Source organism: Aquarana catesbeiana, linkage group LG01 (assembly GCF_042186555.1).
Source record: "Aquarana catesbeiana isolate 2022-GZ linkage group LG01, ASM4218655v1, whole genome shotgun sequence".
Lineage (NCBI taxonomy): Eukaryota > Metazoa > Chordata > Amphibia > Anura > Ranidae > Aquarana > Aquarana catesbeiana.
The window spans coordinates 370,087,205-370,095,270 of NC_133324.1; the positions used below are offsets into that span (position 1 = coordinate 370,087,205).

Consider the following 8,066-nt stretch of genomic DNA (forward strand, 5'->3'; position numbering starts at 1 on the left):
GTAAAAACTGCAAAAGATGAGCTGATGGAAAAAGTAAGGCCTCATTCACACAAGCGGTAAAAACAGGGGTTTCAGACACATTTTTATCACCCCTGACTGCCCGCCAAAAGCCTAACATGCCAGCTGGAGGTGATCCTACACATACTGCAGCCGTGGCTTTTCATGTTTGACAGAACGCACTGCCTTTCAAACTCACCCACTGAAGTCTGGCTGTCAACTGCGAGGTAAATGCCTGATGTGCAGTTGTGGATCGATATGTGAAAAATAAATCCCAGTTTGTTACAAAACCCAGCAAAAAAAAAACAAACTAACAAAAACAGGCATTCAGGAAGTGGCAGTATTGCCTCCTGCACACCTGAAAGCAGTAGCTCTACTGCCCTCTGAAAAGTGATACACAGATTGCTTTTCAGAGGGGACATACAAACTGCCACCAGTGTGATTTCAACCTAAAAGATCAGCGGTTAGGTAAAGGCTTTCCTGAAAAGGTAAGTTTTCAAGAACCACCTAAAATAGGAAAGAGTAAGAGCTAGACAAGTTGCAGTAGAAAGTTCCAAAGGATGGAGGAGGCTCTGGGGAAGTCATATAGGTAAACATGGGAGGAGGTAATGAGAAAGCTAGAAAGCAGGAGGTAGAACTATGAAAAAATAAAGACTAGTCCCTATACTAGCTTATATAGTGTATAACATAAAACCTTTTAAAAAAATTATCAGAAAAGTATTGCCACCCCCCCACCTCCCCCCAAAAAAAAGAGATATATATATATATATATATATATATATATATATATATATACACATATACACACACACACATATACATATATATATATATATATATATATATATTAAATAAAAATATTAAGATACAAAATAAACACAAAAAAAAAAAAAATACTACATAAAATTAGCTGACAATTTTTAAAGACCAAATGAGTTGTCTCATTCCCTTGTGAGTTTTCAAGAACCACCTAAAATTGGAGAGAGTTATGCTGTGTACACACGGGCGGACTTTTCGACCAGACTGGTCCGACAGAACGAATCCGTCGGACAATCCGACCGTGTGTGGGCTTCATCGGACTTCCGACGGACCTTTTCGGTCGAAAATCAGACGGACCTAGAAATAAAACATGTTCCAAATCTTTCCAACAGATTTGAGCCCGGTCGAAAAATCAGTTCGTCTGTATGCTAGCCCGACGGACGAAAACCGACGCTAGGGCAGCTATTGGTTACTGGCTATCAACTTCCTTATTTTAGTCCTGTCGTACGTCATCACGTACGAATCCATTGGACTTCAGTGTGATTGTGTGTAGGCAAGTCCGTTTGTTTGAAAGTCCGTCAAAAGCCCATCAGAAAGCCCGTCGGACCTTGGATGCCGAAAAGTCCGCCCGTGTGTACACGGCATAAGAGCTGGACAGGTTGGAGTAGAGTTCCAAAGAATGGGAGAGGCTCTGGAGAAGTCATATAGGTAAACATAGGAGGAGTTGGTGAGAAATGAGAATGTGGGATTTTGAAAAGATAAAAAAAAAAAAAAAAAAAATAAAAAGATCAAAAACAAACAAAAAAAAGAAACAAAATAAAATTAGCCGACAATGAGTCGTCTCATTACCTGGTAGTGTGTGGGAAGGTTTGCCAAATCATCCTGTCTTATGAGGTTTATGTAATATACTGCTAATACACATGTCCGATCACTCATCATGGCACTATACATCAGCATAGCTTACATAGTCAAAGAGTTAGCCAGACATTTACACACAAACAATGCAAAGTATTCACGTTTTACATAGACTGCAAACGTAGACTCAAAGCAGTTTCACTTCCTTAATTACATCTACAACACCCTCCATACATTTCTCTTCCCCTGGTGTCTTCACAAAAAGCATTTCACTCCACCCACTTCTATGATTTATGGCCTGAGTACAGCACCACTTGCCCAGTGTGTGCAATATGCAATTCCTCTAGAACAATTATATATTAAAAGGACAACTCTAGTTTCACTATCAAAAGAAAAAAAAAATCTTCCTTCTACTCTACAGAATGGGAGGGATATTGTTTTGAGCCAACATCATGACACTACAAGGATGCATTAACAAAACTTGTTGGGAAAATGGCGGTAGCCTGTTTTAAGTCCCCCCCCCCCCCCCCTTCCCTTATGGGATTGTGGCGTTGGAAGTTTCAAGGCCCCAGTAATTGATTTCAATGGGGGAGGAAAGGTCAGCTGATCAGGGAATATTCTGGAAGTTCCGGGGGGTGGGGGTCCTCTAGGATGGGTTAATTAAGGTCATCTGACATTATCAGCATGAATCACTTCTGATCACTTCTGGTTTTTCTGACACCAAGAGGAAAAAGGTGACAGAGGAGGGACCTCCGGCTGACTGACAGCCTCATCTCTGTTCCTGTGAGCTGTGTGAAGGAGGGGGGGGGGGGGGGGTAGGGACACCCCCCAATCAGTTCTCAGTGAGCTCTGCAGAGTAACTTCAGTTCATTGCCGCCTTTTTCCTGACAGCTCAGACAGGCGTTAGAATTCAACACTTTGAGCAGCTGTAGAGAAGAGAAGGCTGCAGATGGACAGGTACAACTTATGTAGAAAGATTTGTTTCATCTCTATGTATCACATGAAGCCAGACACTTCACTAGGTATATGTAAAAAGTCCTGATGAAGTTCCGGAAGGAACGAAACATATGTAGACAGACTTACACAGGAATGGACCCCCCACCCCCTCATGCACTGTATCCATAGCCACTTGAGAGGTACCCAAGGAGATTACCCTTGGGTACAGACAAGAACTGTGATTGCTGGCCTTGTTGCTATCTGTCTGGAGTCAATGGACTAATCCCATCTGCTACTCACTGCACAGGTAAATTGGCTTACCGCTCATCATAGAACCTACCATGGGAACAACGTACCTGCAGGACCCACACAGGATTTCCATCTGCCATCTATCCTGTACCATTTGTTTGACCCGCGGTACAGTTGACTCTACTAGATCCACCCAGCTGCTTTGTTGATCTGAATCAACGGAGGATTCCCACCATTACAATCATATCCAGTTGTCATTTGAGAAAGCAGGACCTCGAGTACCTTCATTTACATTACTGATCATATCAGCAGTCACTACGGGATACCCGGAGTGTCGGGACCCATCCACACACTGGCTGGATCGAATGTACCCATCTGTGCTTCCTTTTGACACTGTTTGGCTGCCTTCATCTAGCGGATACTAGTCTCTGCTTGATTAACCTCTGGGTGATATTGTGTGGCATTTAGCAGTATATAATTCAAGAACGAGTGATCTCCCTCACCAACCAGCATACTATCCACGTTTTGATCCCCTGTCATACTCAATTTACCAGGACTATTGGATCCCCTTTACCCACCTAGGTGGGACCAGGTCTGGTTCTTATCTAGGGACCACTTATACAGTGATGTCCATCGTTCAGTGGGATAGGCTGTTCTGAGTATTTCCTGACGTGGAATGGGCTACTGCATTCGCCCTTGTGGCCATTAGGTGCAGAGCCTTCCACTCAGGTATCTCAGTACTCTGTTTGGAGATATCCTAGGGTAGGGTTTGGATTCAGGTGTAGTCATCAGGGTACCATCCTAGGGGGGTTTCCACACAGTTTCCTGGTATCAACACTGGGAATATAGGGTGGTTCCTAGTGGTCCCACATATGTGTGGGGAAAAAGAGGGGATGGAAATGGGATTATTTTTGTAGATGTGTGTTGGTGGGTGGGAAACTTGATTCTTTCTATGGGGGATTGTGGGATAATGTGGGGGAGGCTAGAGTATTTTTGAGCTGTTTTTGTGGTGCATTTTTTATTCAATAAATTTTGAGGAGCTAACCTATGGGTGTGCATATTCTTTTATTTTTATGACATATGTAAAGGTTTACAACCACTTTAAGCCCTTTATTTTCACCTGGTTATGTTGTAACACACTCCCTGTCCTTGGATGGCTACGCTCACTCCCTCAATTGTATCTATGGATAGAACCATGATTGTCATCCTAGGCTGCTCTCTTGATTTGAGCTACAAACAGGTCTTCCTCTTACAGATGATAGCTCGTTGGAAGATGGCAGTGTTTATATATTCAGGTCAGCTCACAAGGAGTGACAAGGACATTGCTTTTCTGGCAAAATTAAAAGGTATTTTCTGTTCTTGCTGAAAACGTGTACAGCCGTGGCCAAAAGATTTGAGATTGACACAAATATAAATTTTCACAAAGTCTGCTGCCTCAGTTGTCATTTGCATATACTCCAGAATGTTATGAAGAGTGATCAGATGAATTGCAATTAATTGCAAAGTCCCTCTTTGCCATTAAAATGAACGTAATCCCATAAAAAATAAAAAAAATTCCACTGCATTTGTGGAAAAGGCTTCAGGGCGCCCAAGAAAGTCCAGCAAGCGACAGGACCATCTCCTACAGTTAATTCAGCTGCGGGATCAGGCACCACCAGTGCAGAGCTTGCTCAGGAATGGCAGCAGGCAGGTGTGAGTACATCTGCACACACAGTGAAGCAAAGACTTTATGAGGATGGCCTGGTGTCAAGAAGGGCAGCAAAGAAGCCACTTCTCTCCAGGAAAAACTTTAGACAGACTGATATTCTGCAAAAGGTACAGCGACATTAGGTAAAGTAATTTTCTCTGATGAATCCCCTTTCTGATTGGGGAATCTGGAAAAAAACTTGTCCTGAGAAGAAAAGGTGAGCGCTACCATCAGTCCTGTGTTATGCCAACAGTAAAGCATCCTGAGACCATTCATCTGTGGGGTTGCTTCTCAGCCAAGGGAGTGGGCTCTATCACAATTTTGCCTAAGAACACAGCCATGAATAAAGAATGGTACAAAAAGTCCTCCGAGAGCAACTTTTCCCAACCATCCAAGAATAATTTGGTGAGGAACAATGCCTTTTCCAGCATGATGGAGCACCTTGCCATAAGGCAAAAGTGATAACTAAGTGGCTTGGGGAACAAAACATCGAACTTTTGGGTCCATGGCCAGGAAACTCCCCAGAACTTCATCCCATTGAGAACTTGTGGTCAATTCTCAAGAGGCGAGTGAACAAAAAAAGCCCCACAAAGTCTGACAAATTCCAAGCACTGAATATGCTAGAATGGGCTGCCTTCAGTCAGGATGTGGCCCAGATGTTGATTGACAGCATGCCAGGGGGAATTGCAGAGGTCTTGAAAAAGAAGGGTCAACACTGCAAATATTGACTCTTTGCAAAAACTTAATACGAGGGCTCATGCACACTGCAGCTCAAAGAAGCTGCTCCTACAGGCTTTTGAGCTCCTATATTTTTCTGCCCTGAAACTCCACTCCATGTTAGCCAATGAATTTTTCAGGATTTTACAGGCATATGCTCTTACAGGCAGAAAAAAAAACCCCACCAAAATTGCATTTTTCAGAGGAGCTTTCGAGCAAAAAAATACACCAAAGTCCCAAAAATCACACCAAAAAGCACGAAAGAGCATAAAAAAGCTCAAAATAAACAAATGCATCCGCCACATCTAAAGATTGGTAAACGGCAACATATGATATTGTTCGTGAGCCGAGATATCCTTTAACACAAAGCAAGACTATGAAGCACATACAGTAACCTGATCACCCAGGTCAAACAACTGATTTGAGATTAGAGTTGCACAACTACTATCTCTTTCAAGCAGTCTACAATAAAGACTTATTACATGGAGCACTGCAAAAATGTTGCCATGGTGTGCAAAGTGCAGTAACCCCTGGTAAGACCTCACATTTTACCGACCCCAGCCAGGTCGCTAAATGATGCATCAGTGCTGCAGGTTAGCAGACTTGGCTCATTTCTTTCTCTCTTATTGAATTTTCACAATTGTGAAGTACTGAATATGCCCCCAAACTATAAGAAATATGTTAAAAAAAAAAAAGTAAAGTACATCTCTGGTTAATGATGCCACAAAAATACTTGGGATTCTATTTATAAATGATTCCACCCAGCATTCACACTTTCACCCAGGATATATACATTTTTATCAACTAAATCCAATTAGGAAAATGTGTGAATCCTGGGTGGAGGCATTAACAGATAGACCTCTTAGCCCCGGTTCACTCCGATGCGTTCCAGTGCACACAGATTCGCATGTCAAGTGAAATAACATTGTTGTCTATGAAGGCCATTCAATATCGATGTGGGACGGCTGTGGAGCGAATTGCATGGGAGTCCTGTGCGTCTTCTGGTCTGTTTCAGGTCTGAATTCAGCCAAAACTTCAGACCTGAAACGGTGCACAGGGACGCACCAGGCCCCTGCTGTGAGCCGCTCAGCACAGCAGTGTGAGCCCAGCCTCAGACTAAATACATTTATCCATGGATTTTTTTCTTAGAGAATAGGTGCAGGAACTCAACCACATCACACCCCAGAGTTCAGGTGTGCGCTATGCGCCGGACTCGGGGGTGCACTACGCACAGGGCTCGGGGCCGCTATGCACCAGCGCAGAGCTCGGGGGAGTACTATGCACCAGCGCAGAGCTCGGGGGAGTACTATGCACAGGGCGCAGAGCTCGGGGGAGTACTATGCACAGGGCTCGGGGGCACTATGCACTGGGTGCAGAGCTTGGGGGAGCACTATGTACAGAGCCCAGAGCTCGGGGGAGCGCGCTACGTACAGAGCCCAGAGCTCGGGGGGGGGGGGGTGCGCTACATACAGAGCCCAGAGCTCGGGGTGCGCTATGTGCAAGGTTTCCAACGGAAAGAAAAAACCTGGGTGTGAGAGCCACATGAAATGCCCTGGCAGGCTTTGCGTTTTACCAATGTGGGCTAAGCCAAGCAAATTTTACAAAAGGTAGAAACAGTTCCTCCCATTGGCTCCCAGAGTGGACCTAATGGGAAACTGCAAGACGTTGAATCCATTCAGACTCCGCCTTCATGCCCCAATAGGACCTCTATATGCTTATACGCATGTAAAGTTGCAGAAACGTTTACATGTGCAAAGCCTTGCACTAATCATGGCTGAACCCACATCCTATGCAAAAAATGCATTAAAAAAAAAAAAAAAAAACTATAAGCATTTCAATGCAGTGTTTTGTAGCACCCTAAAAAAATGAAGCCATTTACAGCACCCTAAAAAGAAAAGCTCAGCCCAAAGCATTTGTTGGTGGATCAGGAAATGATCTGTGGATGGAGCTGTCACTGTATAGGAGAGGTGTGCACACATCACACTACTGTCACTGTATAGGAGAAGGGACAGCATTGGCAGGCAGGTGATAGAGAAGAAGGTGAAGAGTGATAGAGCGCCCCCCAGCCCAGGGGTGATCCCCAGTCACGTCTCCCTACCATCACCTGATACAATGAGACTACTCTATGACATCACTGTCCTCCCAATACAGAATGGGGGGGGTCCCGCACATACAGGAGACCCGCTCTACAATGCAGCCCAGCCTTTCTTCTCCCCCCCACCATCACCGCTTACCAGACAACACCCCGGCCCATCCGGATGGACGTGTCCCCTTCCAGCACATGCGGCCACGGATGGTGTGCCCGGGATCCACAGAGCTGACAAGCACAGGCAGCCAGCCGGCGATCACAATGACTGGGGAAGGAGGAGAGGCAGGAGGAGGAGGAGGAGGAGAGAGGCGGGGGAGGAGGTGGGCTGACAACACACACAGGGAAGAAAGGAGGGAGGGAGGAAGAAGGACACACAGGGCAGGTATAGGAGAAAGTACACACGACTTACCGCACTACTGCCCACCATTCACTTTGTATTTCATCAAATCTCAGCTTCAGTTTTACCCACCAACCACCTGAAGACCAGGCTTTTCTGACACTTTTTGTTTACAAGTTTAAATCAGTATTTTTTGCTAGAAAATTACTTACAACCCTCCAAACATTATACTTTTTTTTTTTTTTTTTTAGCAGCAACGCTAGCGAATAAAATGGAGATCGTTGCAATATTTTTATGTCACACGGCATTTGCGCAGTGATTTTTCAAAAGCAATTAAAAAAAAAACATTTTTAATGAATTTGAAAAAAAAACACAATATAACCAAAACTGTTGGCGCTATATAAATCCAGTTTATTAATAATAATAATAATAATATATAC

At 44.1% G+C, this 8,066-nt stretch overlaps 1 protein-coding gene across 1 annotated transcript in view; it reads right to left on the reverse strand.

The window, feature by feature from the left end:
* Positions 1-7,590, reverse strand: part of DAPK1 (death associated protein kinase 1) — a 222,888-nt gene extending 215,298 nt beyond the window's left edge. Inside the window, exon 1 of the mRNA XM_073633362.1 lies at positions 7,435-7,590. The gene's annotated coding sequence lies outside the window, so the exon portion shown is untranslated. The remainder of the gene's footprint in view (positions 1-7,434) is intronic.
* Positions 7,591-8,066: the final 476 nt, after the last annotated feature.